At 39.1% G+C, this 16,750-nt stretch overlaps 1 protein-coding gene and 1 long non-coding RNA gene across 5 annotated transcripts in view; both read left to right on the top strand.

The window, feature by feature from the left end:
* The window catches only part of TENM2 (teneurin transmembrane protein 2), a 1,665,603-nt gene that overhangs the window by 1,521,322 nt on the left and 127,531 nt on the right, over window positions 1–16,750 (top strand). The gene's annotated exons all lie outside the window — the stretch shown is intronic.
* On the top strand, window positions 747–9,779 carry LOC127474006 (uncharacterized). Its single transcript, XR_007905646.1, has 3 exons — window positions 747–1,308; window positions 7,457–7,514; window positions 9,699–9,779. It is a non-coding gene; the product is annotated as an uncharacterized LOC127474006 (long non-coding RNA).

Here is a 16,750-nt window from a genome sequence, read left to right as displayed (position 1 = left end):
TGCTTGTGTCAAGAAAACTTCTTAGCAATGACAAGTTCATATTAATCTTTTAGTAAAACAGCAGTTCCATGCTTTATTGTATAACCTTCTGCCCCCTCAGTCTGCAGTGCCTTGGGTACACCCGGGCAGTGCTGCTGGGGCTGCTGAGAACTGTTTAGATTTTTAGTTGCAGCATTTATCAGCATTTCTGATGAACCAAACAGGAGGATATTTAACAGGAGATGTTGCTGAAGTTGTGTTCTATGTGCCTGCTGCATTGATATTTATGCTGACTGAATGCTTGCACTCCTTCCCAGGTTTATTTTATGGGGTTTGGTTATGGTGTTTCTGGGGTGGCAGGAGCCAGGGTGAGAAGGGAAGATCCAGCTCTCCTGAACTGCTCTCACAGTACTGAGCTCAGGGTTAAAAGCTTGGATTTAAACTCTAAATCATGCAGAAGCTGATGGAAAGGTACTGAGGGAGCAATCTTGAGTTACAAACTGCAGGGTTTAACTCCAGATTTCTTACTTAGGTTTCATTATCTCTTGGACACCGCCCCGGTGGCTCTGCACCCTGTCACACAGCTGGCAGTGGCTGTGCCTTCCTGGGCAGAGCTAAGCTGCTGCTTGGCTCTTACATGGGAAACCTGCAGGTTGCTTTAGTGTAGACCAGTTTTCAGTGGGAATAGTAAGGATTTATTGTCATCTATCTAAAGATGGAGCTGAGGCTGCTGCAGAGCAGCTCCTGTGGTTTTCATGCAATCCCACTGCATTTCTCCATGAGGAATTGTTTCCTTTCCCTGTCCTGCAATGTAGGTGTTGAACTCCAATTAGTCTGCACTGTTCTTGACTCACTCATCATAGAATCATCAAGGCTGGAAAAGACCTCTAAAAGTCCTTGAGTCCAACCACTATCCAGCACTGCCACATCACCACTAAACCCCTTTGGGGGCTGTTACTGAAATCAGTGGAAACCATAAAACACATGACAAGTGGCCATGGAACACTTAGGCTATTGAGGAATACTTTTATTTTGATATCTCCTCTAATGAAACCTTAATATCCCTGCCATTGAATTTACATGACAGATCTAGCAAATAGCCTAGAAAATGATACCATTAATTAAGAAATTCCTTAAGGACTGGGTGCAGATACAGGAAAATGTGCATTATGGCACCATTCAGGAAAATTTATTCTTACAATTACAGCCATCAATGCTGGCACACCTATTCTTAAAAGTAAAATCTGCATTTGTAGGTAAGACTGGAGGCTTGTTTCCAGCATTCTGATACTGTAAGGTTTGCTGAGTTGCTCAGATACAGGCAGAAAGGTAAGCATATTTAATACATCTTGTTGAATAAATTTTATAAAATATTACTGTGATCTGTGGTTCACTAGGTTATATCTGAGGCTTTTCTGAAGTGGAATTGTCATGAAAAATAGTATGGACTTGATTCATGATTGCATTATTCCTCTTCCACACTGATATAGCTACATTGAAAATAATTGGCTTAGACCAATGGGGCATGAAAAAGATTCAGGGATGGATTTGGTTCTGTTTCTTGAAATGAAATATGTGCCATTTTCTGTTCAGCATTTGCTGTACCTTAAGAAAAATCATAAGGCAAATTGCATCAAATCACACTATTAAAAGAAACATTTTCTTGTTCTGTGCAGTAGAACTGATGTGAAACATTTATGTGTTCAGAATTTTTTCAAAAGCACACTTTTTATCCTTGCCCTGTATTTAAAAATTGATAACCAAGGGGAAAAGCTGTTGAGTTATAAAAACAGGGGTTTTTTTTCTTGTAATTGTATCATCTTCTGCTAAAACATAATTGAACTCAAGGTTTGCATTTGCAAATGACCTTGACTAAAGTTTTGCAATTCAAAGAATTCATTTAATGACTTAAACTGTCTAGACTGCCAGAATCATTTTATGGGGCAAAACCTATGAAGCTCCTAGTGAGGACCCTCTATTTGACAAAGTCAGCAGGTGACTCTTTCTGCTTCTTATGGGATGATTTTAGACTCTGTTTACAGAGAAAATCAGTATGAGGCAGCAGTTCAGAGTGAGGCTGAATGATCTTAGGAGTCTTGTTCTTGCCTATGGCTCGAAGAACCAGCTTGTAAACCCTCTGGAGGTACCTGGCTCACCAGCCTCCTGGAACCAGTAGCCCTTTATTGGCCCCAGCTTTGGGAATAGTTTTCACTCCGTTGCTTTCTGCATATGGAGCCTGGTTTATGTGATGAGGATGACATTGCTGGGTTGTGCTGCATCTTCTGAGCACTCAAATAGTTCCTACAACTGTAGCCTGTGCTTGGTGCATGTAATTCCCTGGCTCACACCCCTGTGCTGTCTTGGTTATGGAAAGAATAAATAATGTATTTCTGCCTGTCAGTCCCCTTTATTCCCTCCTCTCTTCTTCCTCCCTGAAGGGAGACTGCAGGCTTAGGTTTTCTCCTTGACTCAAGTTTTTAAACTTTATTGGGTATTTCTGAGTGCAAAAGGAGAGAAAAGGACGGGAGAATGATTATATACCTTTCAGTGCCTGAAGATGAAATCCTCAGTCTTAATTTCTCACCTTTAAGCCAATATCCATTTACTTCTTAAATTAATTCTTTCCCAGAAGCATTAGTGAAAAAAAAAAAAAGCAGCAACCTGTGTGAATGTCCCCTTGTAAGCCTTGGGTCTTATCCCAGTGGTGCTTACTCAGATGTGTGTCATGTGCTGACTGGGAGAGTTCACTGCACATTTGAAGTACAATCACGAGTTTATGAAATATATGTTGTCCTTTCTAGCAAGTTCTTTATAGTTTATTCTTTAGGGATCTTCTAAAAGGCATAAATCATTGCCTTATGATTGCTATTCAGAGTAAGCTGCCTGGCTGTATCTCTCAGTACCCTTCCCCAGATTCCCCTTTTTCGTCTCTAGCTCCCTCACCAAGCTGTATCTTCCTCTGAGTATACTCAGGTAGGAAGACAGAATAAAGAGAAAATGATAAAAATAATTTCTCTCTTTCAGAATACTGCTCCCCAAGTAGTGTAGTTACCTGTACAAATAATATGGGTGCTGTTAGAACCCACAGACAGGAGCAGTAGGCAGTGGTTATGTGCTATATCATTGCTCCAGACGGGGTTGTCTCTACAGACACAGGGCAATGAAACAACCGAAACTGGAATGCAGCTCTGACTCCCTGTTCCATGAGAAGTGGGGAGCTCTGGCTCCTGGTTTCATAGCCAGATAGGTCAGTCCCAGTAGTTTTTAAGCTTGTACCTGTCAATCAGGCAGATTCTAAATGGACCATGGGTTTGGACAGCAGCTAGATAGGGAATATAATCCTTTACCTTTGCTTGCTGGAAGAAGAATTGGATGGCATTAAGAGACCTCAGCCTGCTAGATGTTTGTTTCTGAGTTTCTTAATACACCCTCTTGTTAAGAGTATATGTTCATCAAAGTCTGCTCTTTGTCTCCACTCATAGAGATGCTTGAAAATAGATGAAACACAGATCAAATAAATGTTTTCATTTTAACCTGAAAAAAAAATATACATGATTTAAAAAATAATTAAAATGGAGCTTCCCATTATTCCCAGTGCTATTGTGAGAATTGGGCTGAAAGCCACACAGTTCCTTCCTTGCCAAAATGGGGCATAACCAAGTTTGTTTAGCAGGCTTTTCATGAGAGTCAGTCCTTACACTGAAAGCTCCTATCCTGTCACCTGTTTTTAAATGCTTCAAATGTAGGAAGCCTGCTGCAGGTGGTATCAGTAGTTTTACTGATCTGAGGCCTTGGGCAAATTCATTTGAATTGCTTTGAAGCTGCATATTCAAAATTCAATAAAATAAGAGGGTCTGATGGTGCAGCTGCAGTATATCCCCTCCAGCTGGGTGAGCTGAGATGTTTCAAGGCCCTGGACTAGCAAAGCCTGGGTGTGATGTACAGATTATACAGATAGCTGCCAGGGAAGAGGTTTTGGCAGGCTAGGTGCAGCAATACCCCCTGCCAGCAGACTTGGGAGTGAGTAACAGTGGCTCTCATGCTATGTGGCATCTTTTGCTGGCTTTCCTAGACAGAAATTTGTTGGTGCAATAGTGGCAGCAGGCCAGTGGGAGGGGATTGCCTCGAGGGTAAAGGGATGGAATGTAGGGAAAACAATAAACCCAAAAAGCTCCAGTTGTTTAGAAAGCGATTGGCCATCCCGAATGCCTTGGTGTGGCTCCAAACTGAACCGTGCTGTGGGCGGGTTTCGTTAAATTGCATTCAGAAATCATATTTGCCCTTGGGCAAATACCCTTGCTTTTATGCATACCAGGCAAGTCACGTGCACCAAAATGGAATTCACATGGTGCTTTAGTCAAAAAGCTAATGTCAGTCATCATACCTTTTATGCATATCCAATCCCTTGGTTCTTTATGCCCATTTAAATATGCAGAAGTGCTTTTTATTATTACCTTGCCTGTAAAGCACTGAGATAGATATATAGGCCATGTAATTTATTGCAGTATAGGCTCTTCTCTGCATATGTATTCAGCACTTACAAATACAAATTAAAATCATAGGCATAAAATATTTTGGTTGTTGGGTTCTGATTTTCTCGGATTTCTGCTGTTAAACAGTGGAATTAATTCCTTTTATGCACTGTGCATCCACACTTTCCAAATAACTCCTTCAGTAGCAGTACATGGCTTATCTTTGTAGCATTGTAGTGCTGGTATCCGTGTGAGCAGCACAGTTCTGGCCCAACCAGCACAGTGCCTAAAGGTGAGATAATCAGAGAATACATGCGGGGCCGTTATTTGAGCACCGTATCGTTGGACTGCACAGTGTGTCCCTCGTTACTGAAAGGGCTACCATGAAATTTAATTTAGGATTTTACAGGCACGTTTTGAATTGGAAATCTCTGTAATAACTTTCCCTTTGCTCAGCCTTTTAACTGTGAAATTCAGTTGGGGAGTTTTGAAGCAGCAGGTAGTGTCGCAGCACTCTGGAGGGATTTTGCCAGGATTCAGCTAAAGTGCTTGCAAGTGTCATTTCCATATTTAACTAATTTCAGTTTTTAATTAGCTCCATGTGAAAAATGAGAGTTCACGCTGAGCTAAGCTGTCAGCATAGAGTCTTGTTTCCTTTCTAGCCTCTCAGGACAATTATTGCAGCATCCCCTGGTTTTTTCAATGAGAGTGCTTAGCCACTGCACGGCTCCGTCCCTCCCATTGTTCCCCGCCAGGAGCAGGGGAGTGTGTTGTGTCTAGCTTGCTAAAATGGAGAAGATAAGTTCTGAAAATATTTCAAATACAAAATTGGTTCAGTAAAGGTTCAAAGAACTTCACAGGTCTGGCTCAGAAACATCCAGCAGAATGGAATGAGCTCCCTGCTCAGACCTCCCTGGCACTGCAGTCGGTGACATTGTTCCGAGCAGTGTCTGAGCATTTCAGCTTCATTACTTACTGCATTGGCCAATATTGTGTTTCAGAAAGCACAGTGTGAAAACAGGTTTTTCATGGGGCTTTCTGCAGCCAGAGTGGTTACAATGCAGTGCTTCAGAGACTGTTCATCCCGAAGGCCTGTGGTCCTCTATGAAAAAAAGAACCGCTTTTGTATAAAATTCTGTCGCACAGTATAGGGATGGAAATTTGTTAATCCTGCATCTCAGCTGACAATTTACCTCTAGGGACCTGAATGCAAAAGTTAAAATAGTTTTCAAGAATGAAGTGAGAGCTGCAGTTCATGTGAACTCTGCAAAGCCATGGGATGTGAACAGGTTTCTGAAACAGTTTTATGAACTCATAGCAATCCTGAGTTACATTTGCGTGACAGTCATATAATACCATTGTTATTTTTGAAAGAATGCAGTCATTAAATTGTCAATATTACATTTCAATGGAAAAATTGGTGAAATAACTCTGTAGGTGTTATCTCAGGGTTGGTTTGGGGGTTTTGAGGTTTTTTTAAAACCTGTCCTAGAAGGTGAGATCTGTAAAGATGTATGAATAGGTTTGGTAGTGCCTTCATTTTCATTTCAGTTCATATACTAGCAAAAAAGAGGTGGTGTATGGTTTATTTCTCACTAATTAGTAAGGACAGCCACTTCCAGTAGACAGAAGCAGATTTCCTCTATTAGACCATAAAATCAAATGCATCTTTTTCAAATCAAGATGGATGGGGGAAAAAATCTCAGCTGTGGCACTTTCTGGGTTCTTAATGTTTGTAATGTTGTGAAAGAAGAAGGTAAATACATTGCAGAAACTTGTCAGATACAGTGACACTGAGGAGTTACTAGTCATTTTTCTTTTACGTTATTGAAGAGCTGCTTTGATACCTGCTACCAAGATGAAGCAAATTCTTGATAGGAGGGGAAAAAAAAAGGAAAATAAATTTCATAGTGAAAAGTGAGGCTGAAATGCTAGATAGATTTTCAATATAGTTTAGGGTTTGGGGTTTCTTTAAAATATAGTATTTACTGTTTCATCCATCAGAGGAAAAAGATATATAACCCTGGTTTGGTTGTCAGCCAGCTGGATGTAACAGACATGAAGAAGTAGAACTTGAGCTTTAGCTGTGAAGTACTAATGTGTATTTCTAGCTACCATATATTTTATTTTGCCCCTTGTAGTGTGAGTTGTCTTCTCTTTGAAGGATAATTCGCAATTGTTTTATTGGTATTACTAAATAAAGTTGTTACATATATTAAAATTTATTGTATTAATCATTTAACACAACTCAGTTATGCCTTACAAAGTGTATGTAATTGAAGGCAAAGGTTTTTGAGGGTATGTAATCTAGCTCATATTTTATTCTGTGATTCATTAATTAGTTGTATACAGTGATGTCTATGCTAATGCATTATAGCTCGTGTCCAATTCACCCTTCAGGTTAAACTGTTGACTTTGCAGGGTGGAGTTTTTTCTGGGTTGCATTGCTGTTGCTTGTAAAAACCAGTATTTTTTTCAACCTTTGTTATGATATTCACAGTCTCAAATACTTAAAATAAATAGAGTTGTTCTGAAATGAAGCTCTCTCCACTGAAGTGACAATTTTGACCTTGATGACAATGGGCCTTGATTTTAAAGCTCTAAGCTGACTGATGATGAGCATTCTGCATTGCTGACCTCAGGCAGTGGAGTTGGCTGCTGCATCATTTTGTATGCAAGGAAAGCTTCATTGGAGTGATCAGGTATCAGATGCTCTGTACATTAGGCTGGAGTCATTTTTCTGTTGTGGGCAGCAGCTCCATCTGTAACAGTGATTTCTGCAATCTCTGCAGAGATTTTTTTTTTTTTTTTATGTCAAGAAGATCAAATTGAGTTAGTCTTAAAACCCCATGTTATTAAAAGCAATTTGAGATATAATACATAAAGAAAATTAATACAAATATTAATATTTCATTAAGTGTATCTTATGATGATGTTCCTTAGATTAATTGTGATGTAGGTATCCAAATTAAATAAAAATGTCTTCCATTATTCATGTTGCACAGTGGTTGAAGTGGACTTACATAAACTGGTGGGCTGTCATGACGTTTCTTGGGACTTCAGGTGCATATGTAAGCTTTTATTCCTTCCTATACTGGCTGATGAAATAGTATAACAGGATGTTTTGGTGATACAACTGATAACCATACATGAACACACACACACAGAAATCCCTTGTAAAATGTAAAATTGCTGCAGTCTGAAAACTTGCAACTCTGCCACTTCGAAATAAAGTAGTGATCTGAAATTAAAATCCTGGCACCATGAAACCCTTCACTGACTTCTCCTGTACTCCCATACTGGTGTGATCACAAGGAAATTCTGTCCTCGCCTCCAGCTTGCACTTCCTTACCTGCTCTAGAATTGTGGATGGGAAGATGAGAAGGCACGGGTGCAGGAGGGCAAGATTTCCGTCTCTGAAAGCTATAAAATTTTTGCTATAAGTATTGTTTTTCCTGTGAAGGCAATATAAGCAAACTTCAGACCTGGAAATCTACCAAGAATAAGACAGATATAAGACTGGAAATAGTTCTAGTAAACTCATTATGGGACATGATTAACAGAAATCATGAAAGGACAATGGAAAAAAAAATTCTCAAAAATGTAGCTGAAGTCCACTTTGATAACTGTTTATTTTTTTAAAAACTGCCATTAAAAAAAACAATCCCCACAAAAGAATATGAGTTACATGGCTGTAACTGACTGGCTATATAAGATATTTATCAAATAAAATCTTTATATTTGATTTTCATATGTGTCTATTCTGGCTCAGTAGGAAATCTAAATCACAATACATTAATAATGGCAGCTTTTCAAGGCTTACAGAAAGTCTAAATCTGCTTAGATGCTAAATACAATCTGTACCTTTATGTCAGTATCAAGATATGATTTAGGTTAAGGTTATATATACCTTTTGAAGCATATTGTGAAAGAAGTATAAACAGTTTATAGTGTTGAAAATGAATGAGAAGCTTTGGGAGAAGAAATCATCTTTACTTTTCATCTTTGGATTTATTTCCTCTTTGTAATGAACTTTTAACTCCAATAATTACTTTGTGTAGAGAGTAAAACCTTAAACTTTATCATTCATGCAGTGTTTTAAATTGTGATTTTTATCAGGTGATTAAATTAATTCCGTATCATTTCTGTTAGAGGAAGAATATACCCTGTGATTAGAAATTACACCTTTTTTTATTGTGGACAGAAATGTGGCCATTCATAATCGTGCAGTTTCACTTCATTTAGTGTATGCAAGGGAGTAATAAAGGTAAAAACTATTTTCTTATCAGTGTGGCTAACAATCAGAGGCTGAGTCAAGGTCTTGAATGCTTTGGAACAGTGAGATTATGAAAATCTTGTTCAACATGTTTGTAGAGATTAGGGCAGTTGCAGTTTCAGAAGATGAACGTAGTCGAATAAATGTTTGACATGATATCCCTGAGGTTTATGATCAGTATTAAAAGTAAAGCAGTTATTCTAATCCTTGTAAATTCAGGCCTCAGTGATTTGCAAGAGCACATCTGTGTCTATATTCCTTGAAACACCAGTTTCGAGTCTCATCTAGGTTCATCCTCCCCTTGGAAACAGAACAAAGATGAGCTGGCTACTTTGTTCATGATAATGGTGTCTTTTAGGTGTGAAATTAAAATTGGATTCAATTTGCTTTGTACTAACATTGAATGCTCACAATTGCTCAGGAAAAAAAAATTTAAAAAAAAGGTTTTCCATTGTTTTTGAGTTAAGAGCATCCCTTTCTGCTCTTCTAAGCTCGTTTTGAAAGTGGCAGTGTTTTGGCAAGGCTGGTAAAGTGGATATTGTATAACATGATTAGAGACCTTCCAGGCTGAAAGATGCTGTATTGGGTAAATAAAAATATATACACTTTTCTTATTAGTTCCAGCCATCCAGTTCAGATGCAAGACCAAAAAGATTGGAGCCTTGACTCTTGAAATTGCCATAAGAAGTGAGTTCACATTGCACAGTCTCAGGAGCTGATTAATCGTGTGCCAGCTCTCTACGCTCTGTACAATCTAAGGCCTGTCATGAGAATAAATGAATAGTGCACTGTATTCTGCCTCTCTTTTAAGGTCTTTGTCGTGAGATTCCAGATTCTGAAGGCAGCATGCAATCCTGTTACCCTTCTTGTGACAAAAAGATTGCTCAAAGTGGCACAAAATCAAAACATTTCAGTAAAGAGGACTGAAACGGGAAAAAGTTGAAGTCTAATCCAGGGATTTTTTTTTCTAGCCCATCAGAGCAGTGACTGAGGAACCAACACCCACCCAAGGTACAACTCATGTTCCTGCAGGCTGGAGCTCTGCTGCCTGTTGTTTTCCTGGGAATTGGGAGTTAGGTCTTCACATCCTCCAGTTCCTCCCACCCCCAAAGCAGCTGCAAGTGTGTGTAAGCTTTTCAAGTATTTTTGGAAGTAGAGAAACTGAAGATGGAAATAGAGGAATGAACTTTCAAAGCATTGCATGGCAGATAAGCACACAAATCACATTACTACTAATGGGATTTGTGGGTATATCTTTCATGCTGTGCTCTGAAAATCCATTCCATTCAGTTTGTTGACGTGCACAGGGAAAAGAAATCAGTCAGCTTGGAGGAAGGGGGTGATCAATTTAAAAAAATTTACCTTTTTTGGGTCCCCCTATTTCTTCTGTGTGTGAACACAATGACAATGAAGCCTCTTATAGTCCTCCTTCCATCTCCTTTTTCCTCTTTAATAACATTGATTCAAAAGAAAGCAATTAATTCCTAGCAGAAGTTTTGCTGCTGCTGACAACAATGCCCTCGTTCGTAGATCCTTTGTGGTATTTCTATAAAACACTTCCTGGGCTTGATGCTTTAAAGCAGAAGCCTTGTTCTAAACAGTTTATTGTCTGAAAGAGTTTACATGCTGAGGGTGAAATTATGCCTAAGGATTTCTTTCTTATGTTGAAGATTGTGTGAAGTCAACTTTCCTTTCCATTGTGTTTCCAAAAAGGCACGATGTGTCCTGTGTTTCCTTGGTGAGTGGAAGGAGCAGGACTGACCTTTGTACCTTGGAGAGGGGCACTGTGCTCAGCCCCCTTCCCCAACAAATACTCTGCAAAGCTGAGGGTCTGCCTCTGATTCCCTCAACTAACATCCCTGAAAGCGAGGTGCTGAAATTCCAGTTTACTGTGTCTGTGGTTACAGGAACTCTCTGGATGAGAAAACCCAGAGCTGGATTCTCTGCAGCAGCGAGGAGGCCAGCAGGAATGGCAGCCTGAGGTTTCTTATGTTCATTGTTTTATAACCTTACTGGATAATCAGTCCTCATGGCTTTCCTCTTGTAGCAGGAAATACACTGGCATTCCTTTGGAAAGTTACAAAATGTTGTTGTTGTTATTTTAAGTATGAAACTGTTGCAGAGCTCAGGCAGAATTAACAAGAACATGAACTTGTGGCTGGGTAACATGCAGAAGCTTGTATGTGGGTAACAATATAAGCTTAATTCAATTGATGGAAAAGGGGAGAAAAACATGCTTTAAGATATAAAAATGCACAACAGTGCCATTATGGTTAATGGAATTCTCCATTTTCAGCATTGTAAACTAAAAAAAGTGACTCTCAGAAGTGAGAGGTCTTGTTCAGTGTTATGGCTAGGATAAATCAGACAGCAAAATGCTTCTTTTTTTGTGGTCTCTAGCTGTAATACAGGCAGGCCTATTGTTTTATTGAAAATAGTGTGATCTGTTAATTCCTGAAGTTGTGTATTTTGATAATGGTTTAAATAGAGTTCCCAAATGAACTTTTAATTTAAATTTATTGAGAAAACGTAGTGCACAGCAAATAGCATAGTGATGATTAAGATGAATTGCTGAGAATGAATGACCTTGAAAGTAAGCCATCTATTTGTTGTTGAGCTTCAATGGTCACAGTCAACGAGCAGGACTTTTTGCATACATTTCACAACAGAAGTATTAAATTTAGATCAAGTGATCTATTTTTGAAATGCTGCTTTAACCTTACCTGCTAACAGTTGAATGCTCACAAGTAGAGGAAGCAATATAATCAGGAATACATCCAAATGTTTTATATGAGGTCTGTAGGATTCTTGGTCATTCATATTAAAACAGGAGTTCATAAATACCCTAAGTATTGGTAGTCCAGAGAATTTATTTTTTTTCTGGCTGATCTTTAATCTCTAGTATCAACTCTGTAAAAGTTAAATCCTTATCTGCTGTGTCCTTGAGTTCTCCAACAAGATATTTTGCAAATGCATCCCTCATAATTATAACTGACTCTGCTGTGCTATTATTTAAAGAGAGTATTTACTATTGTGCTGATGAACAGCTACACTGGGTTGAGAAACCTGCACAAACATTGTGGCATGACAGCAGTCACCATTTATGTACTACATTCTCAGCCTAAAAAACATGCAGCTTTTAGGAAATGCTTTATGGCATAAAAATTCAAGGGTTTGCCTGTGATGTGTCATAGTAAACATTCCCTAGTTTATCTGGGCTGGTGGATAGGTAGGGATGTGCTGTGGTACAATGTAGGGGATGAGCTTGTATCAAACACTTCAAGAAGCACTGGGACTACTGGATACACCAAGGGGTGTTGTATATGTGTAGGAACAGCTGTGTTGGGCTGGATATGTCAGGTTTAATTTAATTTGGCTCCAACATCCAAAAGTGGTTATCCTGTAAGAACAGGCAAAGCATGTATGTACTTTTCCCTACTGATCTTCCAACCTCTGAAATGAGGAGTGGTGGCATAACAATATTCCTTGCTTCATTCACCCTTCCCATGATTCATGACTCGACTTGAAATTTTCAGGGAACTTTATCATCTAACCCAGGACTTCTCTTCTGTTTGACAACAGTCAGCTCAGAGGTCATTATTTTATATGTTTAGTTAGGATTACTCCTCTCCAGTGTGTGCTATTTTATTTTAACTGGGTTTAAAATTCATCTGCCATTTTCTGGCCCAGTGGCTTGGTTGTGTTATGTCCTTGTGCAGTTCTCGGTCAGGCCTCTTCTTGAATAATGCAGACTGTACCCCCTCCCTGTACAGCCTGTTTTCCATTTGGAATTTCTATTGTATCATATATGATAGGTTTGGATTTTTCAAACAGCACTTGAGATATTCCTGTAGATAATATATCAAAAGTGGCAGACATCCACCCAGCAATCCATGTGGCTTTTGTTTTAGAAAAAGGCGTGGGAATGTGATGAATTTTTCTCTTGGATACCCTCAGGAGGACTCTGACATCCTTGTCACAGTCACACTAGGTGTTCAAGAAAAAACAGAAAGTTCTGGCAGTTAGTCCTGAATTTGAGGAGAGATGTCATTATTTTGCTAGCAAGGAAAGGTGCTACTTGTTCACATTGTTTATTTTAAGACTGCTTCTTTTAAGTAACAAGACTCATATTCTTTGGTAATGATCTTTCAAGCACTTTATTATATGTTAAACTGGAGGATTGAAGGCTATGGGTCCTGGAGACACTATCCCTTTCTGACAGTAACATAAAATGAAAGGGCTTCAGTATAACTGTGAGTTCAGGTGTTTGGATGCAGTGGCTTTCTTTGAGACACCTGCCTCAGTTGTTGTCAGAGTGTCATACCCCATTCCAGCTGCATCCTGACAGTGCTTGTGTGGCTCCTGCTGCAGATGTGGCTGAAGGCTGGCCTGCAGAATTATGAAGCAGAGGATGGTGTCAGCCTCTGTAAATCATCCACAATTTACTGAAATCTTTGTCAGGCACAGTTGTTGCCAAGACCAAATTCTGTGGGAGAGGCCTTTTGCTGATTGTCCCCAATGGTGAGATACCTTGCACTTAAGTAACACTTGCAGATCTGCCCATCCAACAAAGCCTCGGTGTCCTCTGTGTTCAGCTTCTGTTAATTGTAAGACACGTTAGCAAAATATGGCAAAAATCTCAGCTGAGATTTAGTTCAGTAAATTTTGATTGTATGTGTGTGTTTGTGAACTGCCCTGTTACCTATTCATGTGTGAGAGGCTTCTGACTTCCCTTGTTCCAGCCACCCAAGCTCCTCAGCAGAGACCCAAAAGCACTAGTTAGGATCAAGTGGAGTGTTTTCAGGCACCGTGCAAGTTTTTCCCATGCAGTTCCTCAGCTGCTGTTTTCTGACTTTGAGACCCCTGCTATTCCTGTCTCGGGCATCTCTTGAGGAGAGGTTGTCAGCTGTGATGGATTGTGCATTCATTCTGTAATGGGGGCAAGGAAACCCTGGGGAATAGGCCCAAAGCACTCGTTTCGCTTGTGGCTTAGGTTGAACTTGAACCTATTTCTCCAGAGGAATAGCAGAAGAACTTTAAATTATTATGTTTCTAGTCTTTTAAGTAACTGTTATTTTATGAATAATAATTGAGATCAGTAAGATCAATTTCTGGTGTTCCTGGAGTTCTACTGCATGATCAAGAAGCAATAACTAGTGAAGAACCATGAGTCTCAGCTGAGTAACATTTAATACAAAGCAAGAGTGCAATAATGTTTAATTATTTTTTAATTTTTTGAGGGGATACATTTATTCTTTTCAAGTTATCTGGGTTACTCATGTATATGCACCCACAGGTATAAAGCACTAAACCTCTTTTGCTTCATTCAGATATTGTGGTGCATTAAAACAATGTTCAGACCATGTGAAATAAAAAACAGGTGTGCAGATAGGTCTTTGAATATATATGCTATGAAATTAAATTATGCTAAGATTTATTAGGTACCTTTTGTTTTGTCATGTCTTTGATTCATTAGGCCTGACTTGGAAATTACATTGATGTCGCTCAAGAATAAGTGTACTGGAATAGCCAGAGTTACATCCTTGTTCACCTCATGAGTGGATGAAAAGGAAACTTGAGCATTTCTGTTGCTATAATACAATGGTCTATGTGCAGAAATGTGCTTTTAGGGTTTATTTACTCATGTTTTTCATTATATAACAGAGTGATTTTCATATGAAAAGAGGTTGGCCTACTACAGACAAACATGATATCACTATATCCTGACAAAGTGAAATCATAGTTTGATGAGTTCATTTTGAATGACAATAATTTAGGGTTTACTAAGCATGACAACTTGGAAAATTAAAATATGGAAATATTCTGAATCCTGTTTACTTTTACAGCCTTTCCATCTTTTTGAGTTGCTTAGGGAATTTTCTCACAAGCAAGCAGTGCTTATTTTCCAGACCCTAACTGGGAAGGTGCAGTAGGAATTGAGGAAAATGATGGATCATTAATCTGCATATTTCTCACTTTAAGAAGGAATACCATGGAGTAAAGGGATAAGTGAAAAACCTCATTCTGCACTGCCTATTGGCAGACACTGAGTTGTACCACAGGGAGATCTGTAGCACACAAAGACACCAGAGGTCTCTCACTTTAAAAAATACAAGGTCAAGAGTGACAGGAGCACAAAGATAAGACAAAGAACTTCCAGAGCTTGGAAACCATTGTCCATTAGACTGAACTCTGAATGGAGTGGGTTTATGGCCAGAAGGAGAGAGGACTAATCAAAGAGGAATGTGGGGACACTACTGAGTCTTAGAGAACGTTCAAGAAAATTTTGCATGTAAGTTTTTTCATTTTTCTGTGGATTTTTTTTTTACCTTTTGGGACTTCTTAAAATAAGATATGATTCATTCTGGCAACCTCTATCTTATGTAAGTCTTAGGCTGATCCTTGACAGCTCTACCACCTGGAGTGATGAACCAGTTCTCTACCTTTGTTCTTAATGGGCAATGCAGGTTTCCCTTCCAGGTGCTTTCTCTCTCTGTACATGTGTGTGTTGCTAGGTTGGGAGTGAGAGGTTATTATTTTTTACCTAGATCTCAAAGGTTTTACTTCAAAATTTATTGTTTCTGAATTCTTGTGTTTTAGAGATTATAAATACACAATTCACTATTCTGAGTTAGTAGATGTTAGTGTTAAATGGACCAGATAAATTCTGACAAGCTCAGTGTTTGAAAATCAGGTATCAGAGACAAGAACTTAGCAAATATGCTTAAATGTTGAGAGGATAAAAAGCAAACATGTAAAAATAACTCCTACAAAACATACATAAGTGCTCTGTAAAATGTAATTTATGAATACACCATGCAGATAAAATGGCACCTCTTTGTGTTTTAAATCTTCAGGGATGTGTTTGTTTCCAAAGGTTTATCTATAAACCAAATGTGGACCTCTGGAAACATGTTTGAGTAAGCTGGCTAGTTTGGAAAATATTTTGATGATTAGCTTTGGTTGTGGCTGAGTATCACAACTGAGCTGTCTGGTGAACATCCTTTGGAGATAATGTGGCCAGTACTGTAATATCAGAAGAAAATGTGTTGTTGGGAGGGCAAAGCCTAAAGATTATTTGGTTGTAGGTTCAGAATAGAAAAGAAAAATAGAAAAAAAAAAGAAACAGCCACAAATTCACTAGCCCAAATTTCTCCTCTGACACACACACATTCGACATCTGAATGGATCCCTGTATTTCTAATTAAATGGGCTTCAACTTATTCCTTTGCTGGAGGCATTTTTGTTTGATTAACAGAACAAAAGGTTAATCATATAAATTTGCCATCTCATAGCGTTGTGAAGCAGGAGAGAATGGGTTTCTCCTCGTTCTCCCTGCTCGGCTGCCAGTCAGCTTTGCTGGCTGCGGTGCAAACACGGAGCTTTCCCCTCAGGCCCCCGTGACACACTTTACTCGACTTATTCTTGGTAGAAGGTGAACGTTCCTCGTGTCTGTGACTCGAGCTGTCCTAGTGGAAGTTTGTAGCTCACCTAATGGATGTGTGAGCTGGGCAGGACATTCTCGGGCTCTGTGAGGGATAGAGCAGACATGCAAATCCCTGCCCCGTTAGGAAGGAGCTCTAATTGCTCCTCCACCTAACGTGCATCTATGGTTAAAACACAGAGCAGTGAAGTTATTAATGAAACCATGGTGTGCTTGGAAGCAGATGGATCATGGGGTTTTTTTAATACCATGTTAATAAGATCTCTTGTAATTCCTTGTCTGAATTTACCTGGTAATTATAAGGTAGCAACTATAATTCTCTTGGACAGACTATTAGTTATGATTTCCTTATCTCTCCTTTGTAAGGACTGGTGCACACTAGAAGCAGCAGGATTTCATCTCTGCAAGTGACCTACATTTATGCTTGCAATGAAATAAAAAAAATTGCAACTTTGAATAGATACACTGAGAATATAAACCACAAAAGTCTGATTCTCCTCTGTGACTTGTTTTCATTTTGGGGCTTTGAAATTCACTTAATCTTTATGCACTCTTGGCTTTCGGGGCTGGTCCAGCTGA

The sequence above is a fragment of the Manacus candei genome, unplaced genomic scaffold, assembly GCF_025592945.1.
Source record: "Manacus candei isolate 608988 ecotype Guabito, Panama unplaced genomic scaffold, ASM2559294v1 h1tg000037l, whole genome shotgun sequence".
In the NCBI taxonomy this organism is placed as follows: Eukaryota; Metazoa; Chordata; class Aves; order Passeriformes; family Pipridae; genus Manacus; species Manacus candei.
Note: the sequence above shows the minus strand (reverse complement) of the source record. Positions and strands in the feature narration are given on the sequence as shown.